This window comes from Rhyacophila brunnea, unplaced genomic scaffold (genome assembly GCF_057557595.1).
Source record: "Rhyacophila brunnea isolate RB1 unplaced genomic scaffold, BYU_Rbru_1.0 scaffold_7, whole genome shotgun sequence".
Lineage (NCBI taxonomy): Eukaryota > Metazoa > Arthropoda > Insecta > Trichoptera > Rhyacophilidae > Rhyacophila > Rhyacophila brunnea.
This window is the reverse complement of record NW_028233339.1, coordinates 10,129,460-10,145,056: the sequence shown is the minus strand read 5'-3', so window position 1 is coordinate 10,145,056 and position 15,597 is coordinate 10,129,460. Positions and strand designations below refer to the sequence as shown.

General features: G+C 33.5%; 1 protein-coding gene across 3 annotated transcripts in view; it reads left to right on the top strand.

The window, feature by feature from the left end:
* The window catches only part of EcR (Ecdysone receptor), an 830,271-nt gene that overhangs the window by 163,445 nt on the left and 651,229 nt on the right, over positions 1-15,597 (top strand). The window lies entirely within an intron of this gene.

Sequence of the window (15,597 nt, the reverse complement as noted above, 5' to 3'; positions counted from 1 at the left end):
ACTTACCTATAAGGTAGACGCGCCATGCAGCCCCCCCCCCCTCAGAGCCCTGTCAGCCCCCCCACTTGTGGGGCCATGATCTGCAACTACTATTACCTGCTACAATAAATTTAGTAGATACATAAAACACGTAAACCTACATTACCCCATTGTTTTATTTTCTTATTAAACTTGTAGGTACTTACTTTTTTCCAAACTTGTCATAAACGGGTTGTGTTATCAGATTTTGAAAATCTACAACAAACTTTCATATTACGTATTAACATTTCAGTCAAATCATACTTCCGTTTCCCAACTTCCATTAAATCAATTATTCCCGCCGAAGTTTCCGTTGTCCACGTCAAACTTTGTAATACGTCCTGAGAGACATCGGAGCAGTCTTTTCAGTGTAGCGGTTGATAGTTATTCCGTCCATTAAGTCTAGAAAGTGCAAGCTGAGTTTTCCACAATAACAACGCGCTGTTACTCGCGATTTCCCCGAGGGCCAGTTCCCCGGACCACTTCGTGTGCTTTTGCCATCCCCGGTCCACTCACTTTTTGAGTTGGACAATCACTTGAAATATATATTCATTCGCTCTCTTTCCTTCCGGGTAATGTATATACTCAATATCCGAGCACTTCTACAAGGACAAAGTAGTTTAGAAACACTAGTCTCTTTTGTTTGTTTTTGTATGACATTTTACCGAGAAAAGAGATTTTCTATAAACTTTCTTATAATATTAATGTTAACAATTTGCTCCGCTGATTCTACACCTATAGCTAGGTACTCTAAATAATTATTTTAATCGTTTTACTTGATATTTTCGACAAAGTGGAGGATGTGGCCATCAGGCTCACCAATTATTATTTATTACGAATGATGGTTGTCTAAAAAAGATACCTATATTATAATTTTTCTCGTAAGCGATATGGGCCTCCGCAGTTACGAGCATACATCAATGAAACGGTAAATAATTTTCAACTTTAGGTGGATCAAAATTTCGCATTCGTTGCCAATCGGAGAGCATTAGTCGAGCTGTGAGCACGTCAATTTGTTTTTTGATGGCGTCGGAGGAATATATTCTTAACTCGTGTAAAGATGACTAAAAAACGTTACGCATTTACTCGAAAAAGAAAACATGTCATTGAATATATTATTATTATTTCTAATATAACAATAAACATAATATTAAATGGACGCATGTTGAATCTTTATGAAAAATTATGTTTTGTTCCGCACGCGTCGTTTGCACAATCTGCGCGTCTAGTAGTCACGATCTTTTTAGACCATGCCTCAGCTGAAGTATAGCCTTAAGGCTATATGACAAGTGACAACCTCTCTCCCTAAAGTGATGTTAGTAGCCATTATACCAATATACCCAACCCATTACGTAGGTATATGCCCTGGATTAGATACACAGCAAAGAAAGGAAATACGATATTAACCATTTCATTAATTAATATGATAATTGACTATTATTATTAAAGCTAGTCGACAGTTACTTAAGTCTTAGACTTTTGTAAATAAAAGAAATATCCTTCCGTTTCTATGTCGAAGTACTGGTAAATTGTTAAAATCTTGACAATAGGCCATAACCGAAATAGTTATATACTCAATTGTATATACTTGGTTGGATACTTCAAGGTTGAGACTGCAATACCGAATGAATATATAAATACCGGTATTTCAGTATTTATTATTGAATACCGGTATTAATACCGGTATTCATCAAAACATATTATAAAAAAATTAAGTACCTATCAATAAATATGAATATTAAAATCTATTTAAAACACTATTTTATAGCAACCTAAAGTACCTTTGTAAATATGCGTAGATCATAATATTTTACAACTGCTAATTTTTACAACTACAAGTCCGGGTACAGAAAAATCTCTCTGAAATTCAACGTTTGTTGAATATACTATCAACGTTGGATCAACAGTTATAAAATAATTGGAAATATTAGCCACGAATATTATCTTTTTCGAAATATTAGTCTATGAGTATATTTGAGGGATTTTGTTTTAATATTATTTAACCTTTGTTAGCTTCAGTCAATATATTTGCATTTTGACAGCATAAAACTTGTACATTAAATTTAATATACAATATAGTAGTAAGTAATGTCATAATAACATTAATTTCAATTTCGAACCGAAAATACTGGTATATTAGTTTTTTGAAACTGGTATTTCGGTATCGATAAATAATTGAATACCGGTTTTGAAATACCGGTATTGCAATCCCTACTTAAGGCCATGCAATAGTCGCGAAATTATCGGAATTCCTCCATGGCGACTAGGTACATCATCTGTCACAATTATTGAAAAATTATGGTTGAGGTGTGTCGACTTATAATATGTAGTAACTAGCGTTACCAACTTCGCATTTTTCTCGCAATATCTAGTATTTTTGAATAGGAATCTGCTTGAAAATTTTCCATCTGGCGTCCATATGCCAGATGGAAAATAAGCTAAGCCTAGCGTTTTTCGACACCGCATATGGCTTAAAACTTCTCATAATCAAACTAGACTATAGTCCTACATACTCTGTCTATACCTTACTAGGGAACAATACCAAGCGGCAGTGTCATCTGTCAACACTATTGTCGATGCTCTGAATGTGTTCAGTATGTTCAATGCACATACATATATAAATATATAGAGTATTTTGTATGCGTCTATGTGTGTCTTGCGCTGAGTGGCAGACAGATAAATCAACACATATATATTATAATATTCATCTTATAATAACCAATATACAAAATGACAACAACATTTCATACATTTATTTTAATTTTTATTACCTATTCTATTATATTATGTAAAATACTAAATTCTTTTTCGATCTTTATTCTTGTAATAACGATGTTTATAATATTTTGGCACATTATTTTGAATTGCTAGACCCTTCTACCATAGACGGTAGAATCTTCTAGCTTATTTTCTTACCCTATCTGGCATATTTTTGTGAATGACAGTTGGAAACACTGGTAGCGACTACTATAAATGAATGGCCGTGTATCATGGCCATTGACGCATATAGTCTTTCTATTGTACCTAAAAATGCGGAAGTAATTACCGATTCTCAAACTGTTCGCTTCTCGTGAACGCAGCTGTATTAAATGGCAATTAGATTAATTATATCTTCCTATCGATTGTATAATAGATACTTTTAATACGATACGTATATAATATTATGTTTGCATATTATGGTTATCAGCACTGATAGAAATATTAATATGTAGGTATAGCTAGCACATTGCAATTTTGCATTGCCTGTGAAAATGAATACACTCCAATCAAGCAGCCAATCAAGAGCTTTCGAATACTTTTCGCTAATGCAAGATGACGGCGCTTTTTAGTGCACTGTAATTTGGGATGATTGTGGATGTAGATGCTGGGTGAGGGCTGTTTCAACGGGAGTCGATCCAGGCACTAATGACGATGTTGTTAGTCTTTATAGCTGGAGGAGGCCACGGGTCATGCACTCACGCACTAGTATGCAAATGGTTCTGTTTATCACTCGCAAGGTAGGTATACTGGGGTTTTCGGGTTAATGATGACACTCGAAAGGATACTCGTTTGATGAACTCACGTCTCAGTAGGTGGATGGTTCTGAGTTCTGACTGTCACTCTCTCTGTTACACTTATGAATAATGATGATATACCCTGTACCGGTAAAACGGCTTGCTATTGACTGAGTTCGTAACGAGACTCGAATTGAATTATTTCTTAGACGACGGTCACACTGTAGCAAGTTGACCCAATCGTTGTCTACGAATACCTAGTGTTTATTAATCACGGTCGACTGATGACCCGTAAGTGAGCTGCGCCTGGACTTGCGACAATAATTTGGATTATAGGTAGGAGGGAAATGTTGGGATGAGGGCGACCATTATTGGCTAGACCAGTAGGTAAATAAATTCCTTCTTTTGATATAATTTTCCTACAGACTAATTTAGCCAGTAAGTATTTAGGGCCGCCATATCGGAAGAAAAAGTATTGGTACCGGTAATATAGGTAATGAAAAGTACCCAAGTACCTATCGGTAAAAAACTATCGATACTTCGACTAGCAGATCGAATACGTGTATACGTGGTTCACTGGTTTGAATCAGGATATTAGATCTGATTCACATTTTCTGTATGTCTTGGCTCCAGTGCTATGACATAATGACTTAGTTAACCCAGGGATTCCAAACCGATATGCTGGCATATTTTTGTACCAGTCAAACTTCCTTCAATTTGGAGTGAGAAAATGAAGCATCCTTTTAAGAATAAATGCCTTTCGATCATGCAAACGCAATTTTTAAGTTAATAAACAGCTGTTAAAAATGTGCCTTAGGGCGGACGGTATACCTATACTGTATGCTTCACATCGCCACTGTAGGGTCCCGTGATACGCTCGATTAAGACCGAGTGTGGTGCGGGGCGGGTTTTGGTTTGGAGGGATTAACTTCAATGTATAAGTGTATAGTATATAGGTCAAAAAAGTGTAAGATAATTTGATGTTTATCTAATATTACATATAAGAATTGATAAGGAAATGAGATTAGACATTTTTGATAGGTTCGTCCCCCCCCATAAATTGGTTATTTGTGGACAAAATTAATTTCTTTTAAATTACATTTTATATTATGCCGAACATACTTTCTTTTTAAATAAAGTTAAACAACACCTTATAATACATTATTATCTGAGTTGTAAAAAAGATCTATTATAATATACTCGTATTATATGTGTATCTACTTACACTACTTGAGAGAAAGTAAAGTTATGGGCGTCGTTAAATTATAGTGGAGCGAGAAGAGGCGACGTAGGGCAGCATCCCGACGCCTTTTATATCCGGCGCCGCAGGTAGGACGTCGCAGTACATCCTCCGCACTTGTAACGTGATAACTCAACTACCTTTTCGCTAAGCCGGGAAATCACTTTGCGGTTTTCTTTTCGCTTCCGGCTAACACTCGCGCGATCTGATTGAAAGGGTTTCGCAAAGCTCGGATAGGTGGATATTTTTTGTTTTGTTTTTCTGGATTTATGCTACACAAGTGAACTTACTGCAAATATTGTTTTGGAGCGTCTAGTCGTGTACATACCTACGTATAATTATACCAGTCAAGATATCTACATAATATTTGCTACTCGTAATTATTTTAGTGTATATTTTAAAGTAGTATTTTTCTTGCGTTAAATTAAATGCATAATTTTCGTAATAACAATTATTACGTACGTATTTTATTTTATTCTTGATAATTAGGAATATTTAAATGAAACACATGTATTATAAATTAAAATAACTTTAGCTACTCCTTTCTCACATTACAGAGGTTTTTTTCTACTTTCACCACATAGATTGGCAATAATTTCATTATAATATTTTATAAACTTATCCGTAAATTTTGATACTCATACTTGATAAACCCTGAACGAAAACGAGTATATAATATACTAAGTGATTTATAACAAGCACATTAAGTGTAAGCTTTATATACTACTATAAGTCATATTGGCAATAATTGAATATTTGACAGTTCTAATTAAGTTGTCTAATATATAAATATCTACTCTGTCAAAATTATAATACAATATATTATAAACCATGTGGTTTTAATAGAGTTTTGATGTTAGCGCGATTCCGTCAATTTCGAAAAAAGAAACTGTTATAACCAGTTTCGCAAAAAAAAAAACCTTATACTATCATTAGTTTATAATCTACTGGTGATTACTTTCGGCAACAATCGGATCTTTTCATAAGTCACGGTCACTACAACCTGTGTTGTGCTGCATCGTATAGTTTGACATTTCAATGTTGATCTCCATTTTTCGTACATAATTTAAGGCGAATTCCTTGCTTGACAAATATCTTCCCGCTGGTATCACTAAAAATATTGATACGATTTAAAAGATGGCGAATAATTTCATGTCTTGCACATGAATACTTCCCAAGTACCTACGCTTGTCATGAGAACAGTTTAACACTTGTGCAATTGTAGAACCGGATATATTATGCTTTCACAATATTATTAGTATATTTTTGTCAAATACCTACACTACTCGTGGGATTCCACTTTCAAAAAAATATTCATACTTGACCTACTGCTCCCGCCATATGGTGCATTGTCGCAGTTAAAAACAAAGCACTGATGACGGCGATATGACGTCTTAAAATATGTGGAACTTCTTCTATTACAGTATGCATTGACTTTTAGCTTAACCCGTTGGAGACAATCGGCGCCAATTTGACGCCGCTGTTGTCCAAGTGATTCTGGTAAAAATGTTTTATTTTTTAGTTTTAGATATTTTTTAAAGCCCTAAAAATTTACCTACATATTTAAAAAAAAAGATAAGGTTAAAGTGAAGTGTTTAAATACCTTCGCAATGTTTGAAAACATGTACCTAAATTAATTAATATTAATCATAAATAATATAAAAGTTGTAGTAGTTTTAGTAATCTCTTGTTAAATTTACTACAAAATTCATTTTGGCTGTTGGTCCACTTTTTTCTCCGTCTCTGTCTGTCCAAATGGGTCATTTTTGCTATTTTCAAAAGGTTTAATAAAACTGAAAAATGGTTTCTAATATTTTTTGATTTTATTCTTCTTCTTTGACCATATCCGCTCGTCAGTTAAAGTATATTATGGATGCCACACGGCGTCTCCAAGAACCCCTGTCACTCGCCAGTCTTCCCAGGTCATGCCAGCATCAATTATTGATTACCTGAGTAAATTTAATTGTCCGAAAACAATGCAACGATTAATTTAACACCCATCAAATGTGCAGTCTATTGAAATGGATAAACAATGAGTGGGTATTTAATTTTTAACGATACAATAATTCACGGGAAACATCCATTAATGTCTCAGATAAATAATAAATTATAAAATATGGGTAGTTACACTGTGAGATGGATAGCTGGTAATGATATTTTCTTGGTTTTGTTTTCGTTTTGTTGAACACGCGTGCATTATTCATAGACTCAATTATCTTGTCATAATCTATTTAGGCCTTATAATAATAAATAAAAATTTAATATGTAAATGTAAAGCTTCATAGCTCTTTTTATTTTTATTTAATAACTTTCAAATCCACTAAGTGCAATAAATTTATATATTTTTTTAAATTATTTATCTGTTATGTTATAATAAATAAGCTAAATACTTAAATCGAAAGTGCGGTATTGAATAAAAAAAATAATAATGATTAATAATTCATTATTCACAACTAGGGATTGCAATCCTACCGGTATTTCAATTATTTATCGATACCGAAATACCGGTTTTAAAAATCCAAAATATCGGTAATTTCGGTATTAAGAAAACATAGAGGTACCTATATGTTTTTCAAACTTGGATTTATTGTTATTTTTTCATTACTTTCCTATGTTGTACTCATATTAAATTTAGTGTATAAGTTTTGTACTGCCAAAATGCAAATATATTGACTGAAACCAACAAAAGTTAAAATTAAAATAATACAAAATCCCTCAAAATGTACTTATATAAGTATAGTATTATCGCGATGAATTATTAACATATTTCGAAAAAGAAAACATTCGTGGCAAAAATTCCAACTATTCTATAGCTATTGATCCAACATTGGTATTACAGCCAACAAACGTGGATTTCCACAGATTTTTCTTTACCTGGACTAATATTTGTAAAAATTAGCAGTTCTTAAATATTCCGATCTATATATATTTGCAAAGGTCAACATAATAAATGTGGATAGGTACTTTGGGTCGCTATAAAATAGTGTTTTAAATAGATTTTAATTGTATATTGATAGGTACTTCTTTTTTATAATAAGTAGATACTTATAGTATTCAATCAGAAACACCGAAATACCAGTATTGATATAAATTCGTTCGGTATTGCAATCCCTGCTGACGCCGGACGTCGGTTCCAATTTAATTAATAATTTTACAATCACAATTAATAATTACAAAACCGATCACCTTACATATGGAGGCGCTGGCCTTCCATCACGGAGTTCTGGGTTCGATTCCCAGTGTGGTGAAGATATATTTACATAGGCTAATATGTAAATTCCTCAATCCTGGTAGTTTTACCACTATTGTTGGGCTTCACGGCCTGTTGTGGTGTTTAATAAAGAAACAAATAAAAAATATATAAACAATTCGCATGAATCATATAAGAATCGATAGCTTAAAGGATAGAGCTCTCACCCGGAGTTACAGTCCCACCTTTTCTAGCTTTTTTCTAGGATTTTATAAAATATGCATTTTTCTGAGATTTTTAAAATGGTTAAGTACCTATCTCTTATTTTTATAACAAATTTGTTTTGCACCTATGCTTTAATATTAATGCTATTTACGGGTGCATCGAAAATTTCCCGCAGTTGATATAACCGACTTGTTGTTTCTATAAGCTTGTAATCGGCGCATGCAATTGTCAACGTAGATAAATGTGCATTTAAATAAGTTGAAAACGTTTGTATTAATATAATAATTGACTTATATGTAGGTAGGTACCCAAGTAAAATTTTTTACGTGCTTTGAAATCTACCGGAATATTAATACTGATATAAATCTCACGAGATGAAAAATCCAAAACGTGAAGGTTTTATTATAAGCAGAATTGGTTTTCACATTTTCATCACATCACATTTTGGGAAACGTTAACGTATAAAAATCAAACTATTTTAATATTGAACCATGCAATAGACATATTCACTTCATATGCGAAGAGCGATCAGTAATTTATGAAGCTACCTTACTTAGTATTTTGAATGAATTAAAAGACTTTTTATTTATTTTATGTTGTACTTAACCAATGTAACCTATGTATGTAGAATTTAAATCTTATTTTCTATTTTTTTTCAGGTTTGTGGATCTTTCTTGGTGCACTTTGTGATGATGGATGAGTATACCCTGAGAATACTTAACCCAAGCAACATTTATAATCGGTAAAGTATTCTTTTATGAATTTAGTTTTTCTGTATATACTGTTGGTTGTGTTCAAGATCACGAAAGAAAATGATGTAGGTACGTTTATTTATATTACAATAATATATAGCTTTTCATACTTTTATTTAGAACATATCGTTAAATTAAAGTTAAAAATCACAAAATGTATCTCTGACTAAAGGCTTGTTCGGACTGTTCCTGTGATTTAGTCGAGTAGCGAGTGATTTGGTAAATAAACGTGTCTGAACAGACAAATTTAGTCCAGTAGTTTAGTAAAATCGTCAGTCCAGTCGATCCATTTTATTCTATTATTTCAGCCGAGTAGCGACCCCCACCACCTCTCACTAAATACTAAACAAGCCACGAAACAAGTCTGAACAGACGAGTTCATTAGTCGCCGACTGCCGTAGAAATGGCACAGCATTGGAGCGAAGATACTATTCGAAATAATATAACTTATAATTATACTTCAATGCGATAAACATTAAGATAACCGTCGCGAACGTGTGTTGATAGATCCGTAGATAAATGGCAATATTTCACAGAAAACTTGTTGTTATTGAGGATAGGTAAATTATCTTATAAGTTATATTAATTTATTATTCCGTATATTTTGTATTCTCAGTATGAAGAATATTATGTCATGTCGGTAGGTAGTGTGGATAATTTGTTGATTAATACGTTGATAATTAATAATAATGGCAATATTTCACTGAAAACTTGTTGTTATTGAGAATAGGTAAAGAGGTAGGTACATATTATCTTAGTGTTCATAAGAATAATTATAAGTTGTATTCATTTATCATTCCGTTTATTTTGTATAGTCAGTAAGGACCATGGAGCATAAAGTACCTATTTATTACCTAAACAAACTACAAAAATACATAGGTAAGCGTACAAAAATTTATGAAACCACAAAAATATAATAGGTATCCTATGTAAATTAGTATTCATCAATAGGAATTTGGAGCATAAATCGATTCAATTACGTCAACACCGTTTTTGTATATTGACATTCGAATTCTTTTTGAAGTTACAATTTTATCTGACAGGCGGCAGCACTCTCGTGTCGCGCGAATGGTGTCTGTTTTGAAATATCCGTTACTCTGTTCATTTTGACACGTCACTCACTAATGCACTGTGTTCGGACACTTTTCAGTTACTAATTCACTAAATCACTCGCCACTCTACTAAATCACTCGACCGGTCCGAACCGGCATTTACTCTGGCACAGTTACTGGTTTATTTTCGGAATTTGATTGGAACAATAATTGTACATATAGGTAGGTTCAATTAATTTCATTCGCGTATTATTTATTGATCAGACTAGACAGTAAATACCCAACGTTCAAACGCTTCATAATTTAAATAATATCTAATTAGATACGCATAGCATAACATCACATATTTACTCGTATTATAGTTATTTTGACATATTGTTTGAAGTGTTTATGTTACCTATCGAGATAGAAACACTAATTTTCACTCGAGACATTGTGTAAACCTCAAAACATGATTCAATATTATGTCAAACTTCCAAGGATAATAAAAATCATATACAACTGTAGGGGTACTCACTTATAAGGTACCCACTTATAAGTAGGTATATATTTATGTCAAAGCAGTTGTGTTTTTTTAAATTTCATTTCCTATAATGTGATTTTAACTGTTAGCCGCACATCTCGACTCGTCCGACTGCAATACGTCGAATATGTCGATGTGATTTTGTTGGCATTCACTAAACACATGTAACTAAATGTACCTACCTACCTTCCGCCGCACACCGCCTGATTGCAACCTTTTAGTTTGAAAAAAAAACAGCTGGTGTCGCATGCAACAAATTTCAACCGGCATGCAGCGCAGTATAATCCTGAAATGTCGCACTTCGTCATTAATTTTGACTTGGCCTCGTCTATGCGTACGGAAGAATATTGCATGTTGCGTCCAGTTTTGATTTATGACCATATCCCAGTTTCCATATGCGACTGGGCTTATAGACATAGGAATATTGTGGTTGTGAATCCATTATTAGTTTTAAAATAATATATTTTATATTTAAGCTTAAAGAAACAATAAATAGGTACATGTATCACTATTTTTTATTATCAGATATATAATATATTACTCAGTTCACGTGAATATAACCATAAATAAATAATGTTGCCACCAGTGGCTCTCAACGTGCATATTAGCGTATAATTAAAAGATGCACTAAAGTTTCAGACACTGTCTTTAATTTTAACGAGAAGAGTGTCGACTTTTCGCTTTGACTTTTATTTAAATTAATAATGATAAAGTTTACTTGTTCCACCTTTCAAATAGGGGCGCCATAATTTCACATACAATATGTAGGTCACTTGTTGAATTTTTTTAGCTTCATAAATTACATTAATTCGTCATCCTATAACTACAATTGTAAGTCAACTATAAAATTTCAGGCCAAAAGCTGAATACAAAATATACCTCCATATTATTTATTGCATACTGCTTTCAAAGATTAAATCATGTAAACGTAAAAGGGTATAACATGCATTCTTGTCAAAATGCTGTTGTGTGAATGAGTTTTTGTCTCACACTCGTACATCTATTTTTTTACTTTAACCATTTTTCACAAAATTACATAAATTGGTGGAGCTTACAGTCAGTGGTGGGTTTTATATTATAACGCAAATGACGCAATAAAATCGTCATTAGATTTAAAAGGGGGCTTCTAACATATAATAAATTATTAATGTACCTATACCTACCAAAATATTAAACGTATCTACCTTATTTCGTCTTTAACAATTATTAGACATTGAATAACTATGTAAAGAGTGAAAATTTATTTTTATTTCTGTATTCTCCGTATACAAACGTGAAAGAAGGAAGAGAATTTTTTATTTTTGGGTTTTATCCAGTAGAGAAGGATTTCGTCTTTTTAAAAGATTGTTAAGAAAATCTCAGAAATGTACGGTCACATCAGAAGTAAATAAGTAAGTAGGTGCACCATCCCTTGCAGTGTCAAGAATACCTACGCGCTAAAATATAATATGAGCAGCGTCCGTGGAAAGTTTCACTGAGAGTTTTAGCAAATTGTAACGTTGCATTGCATTATTATATGGACTTAGGGGTGACTTTCACGCTGGCTAACATGCCAGTCACCCTTTTGTTCATTTTTTAGCTCTTCACACATTTTGTTTTACAACTCGGAAACAACTATAAAGAACAACTGCCATTTTGCAAAGACGTGTCTCATTTGTTTGTACAGTTTCTGAAATAACTCAGTAACTTGAGTGAAGCTCGGTACTTTTATGATTTTGCATGGATAATAAATTAGCTCGACGGGTAAGTGCATGCATAAACATGGAGTTTTACCCCCTTCTTAAGTAGACACATAATATTAAGGATGTATGTATGTAGGTACTTAAGCATTTAAATTTAATTTACTTAGTTCCGTGGTGTGATCGTTTAAATTCCTATACTTTGGCAATGACTAGATCGTTGGCCAAACAACGTCTGAAATCCAAAAACTACTAATGTGGATTTCTCGAACAATGTCCTAGTCTTGCGTTTTATAACAGTTTAGTATTTTTTTCTTAACAACTAACAGACTATAAGTCATCATCATCATCAGCTATGGTCGATCCACTGCTGGATGCACGCATACGCGACCACTGGTAGGTTTAATACTTTACGGTAAAGATACAATGTGAAGTCACCTTTGAAGATACGAGGGTGGGTCAAAAATTCCTTAGAAAAAAGCATTAAAACAGTTTTTATTTTTATTTTTGTATTTTTTTTTTATTTCTCAACATAATCTTCTTGGAGCTCAATACACTTGGTTAGACGTTTCTCAATTTTTTTTAAACCGTCAGAAAAATAAGTTTTCGGAAGGTCCTCAAAATAAGCATTTGTCCGATCGATGACTTCTTCATTTGAAAAAAAACGTTGTCCACTTAGCCATTTTTTTAAGTTTGGGAAAAGGAAAAAGTCACTGGGGGCTAAATCTGGCAAATACGGTGGGTGATCGACCAATTCGAACTTCAATTCTTCAATTTTAGCCATTGATCGTAAACATGTGTGAACACGGGCATTGTCCTGATGAAAGAGGATTTTTTTCCTGTTTAAATGAGGCCGTTTTTCTTCAATTTTGTTTGTTAGCTGGTCCAAGAAAGATGCATAATAATCCCCTGTTATTGTTTTTCCTTTTTCCAAATAGTCAACGAAAATAATTTCACGTGCATCCCAAAATACAGTAGCCATAACCTTACCAGCTGATTTTACGGGTTTCGCCTTCTTTGGACATGGTTTGCCTTCGCAATCCACTGCTTTGACTGTTCTTTCGTCTCGGGAGTATAGTGGTGTATCCATGTTTCATCTACAGTCACAAAGCGACGAAAAAATTCATCCGGATTGCGTTGCATGAGCGACAACAGGGCTTTAGAGGCCACCACCCTATTGCGTTTATTGTCGACTGTGAGCAAACGCGGCACCCATCTTGCAGAAATATTTTTCATGCCCAATTTGTCATGTAAAATAGAAATGACGCTACCTTTTGAGATCCCTGTAACCTCAAATATCTCACTCAACTTTAATCTTCGGTCACTTAACACCATATCGTGGATTTTATTGATCATTTCTGGTGTAGTCACCTCTACAGGACGTCCTGAGCGTGGTTCATCCTTTGTTGATGTACGACCACGTTTAAATTCATTTAACCAGTTATAAATAGTTGCAAGTGAAGGAGCAGATATGCCGTGAACTAAATCCAACTCATTTTTTATTTCCTTTGCTGTTAACCCTTTTATATTAAAATGTTTAATAACAGCTCTAAACTCAATTTTCTCCATTTTCCATTTTTCCATTTTCCACAAGCAATTTTTTTTTTAAATGTACGAGAAACACACAACAACCCGACCAATCTGATTGAAACTTCGCAGCATACTGAATCGGTAGTGCCGCTGCATGAAAACAAACCGCTTACAGTACTAGTCGCGCCACCTGTCGGCTTTTCTAAGGACTTATTGACCCACCCTCGTACTATTCAAACTCCCAAATGCTCTCCATGCCAGTTTGGTCCTGCGAGCAATCTCGTCCTACATACCACTCCACCGTCAATTGACATTATTTGTTGTTTGTACTAGCGCCTGTACACCTGCATGGATTTACTTGCACCAACAATGTATATTTTAAACTATAGCGATAATAACGTGTTTAGACTCATCGCCAATCTCATTATTCAAGAGTAAATGAGACGCGATGTTGTCTTTTTAGGGTACTATTTGACAGGTCATGAAAATCGGTTAACCTCAAAATGAGTATGCGTGGTATAGTTCGTCTTTTTACCGGCAGGTATCTTTCTACTGCGCAAACGCATATATTGCACAGTTCAATTGTCGCGTGACAATTCAGAAGCTTCTGAACTTTTTTGATACTTGCATGCAATTTTGAAATTTACACGTTCATTTTTGTTATAGCAACGATAATACGTACTGTCAACAGTAAAGCCATGCATGGATGCAAACGGGGTATAACGGATATTCGATTTTTTTTATTGTTGTTAGGGTGAACCTAAAAAAACGTCTCGTGTTCAACATCTTTCAATGTCAATACTTCCTCCGATAATATTTATTTTCTTTTTTCTTTCTATAGCCTATTCCTAGACATCTGAAAAAAACCACGCGTAATATTATGTAATATTTTCCCATACAACGTCATGTAAATAGTCGAAGCAAATTAAAATCATTTACGTGTTTCATCAATCTAATTTCTAGTTACATAAAAAAACGACATAATTTCATTAATTATTATCTTCTTGATAATGTATTGAACGTATACCTATCTACTTAGAAAATATGACTTTTGGGAACACTGCACATTAATACACCGGTAAATCTATTACCAAAACACCTAAGCATTCTCAAACTTTCAATGTAATTTATAATTGTTGTTTTTATTTAATAAAACGCTTTTTTTTTGTAGTACTTATTCCACTTTTAATCATTAGATTAGGACCGGTTTCGTCCGCCTCAGAGGGACATTTTCAACTCATTGCGTTTTATTAAATAAAAACAACAAGACAATGCAGTTCCACCATGAATTGACAGTTAACAAAATAATAGAAATTAAAGAAGCCAGTACGGCAAAACTTACTGTCTTGTAATACAAATTAAAACAGAGTTTATTTGCGTTTTATTAAATAAAAACAACAATACAATGCAGTTCCACCATGAACTGACAGTTAACAAAATAAATGAAAGAAAAAAAATATAATTACTATTGTTTTGTGATTTTCATTAACTTCGCACTATTGTATTCCGGATAAACATTGTAAAAATTCTTCAACAAACTGCATACCTTTTAATTGTGTTTTTTATCGAGTTTTATGAAAATTTCTAACGTTTTAATAAATACTATATAACTTAATTACTTTTTCCAAGTTCAGTTCCCTTATCAAAATTCGAATATTCCCTCTTGATCCTCGGGGTATTCGTTTACGAATTAATCGCCCGCTTCTCAACTAACTTCGCTGCTGCAGCACCGAACACGATTCGACGCTTCCTTCGGTTTTCCCAGATGCGTTCGAGAAGAAAATTGTGGATTACACCGAGAGAATTGAACGATGTAAATTGTAAATTATAATAATAACACAACGCTCATAATGGTGTACTATATGTGTGATTACAATATATAAGTCTACTTATA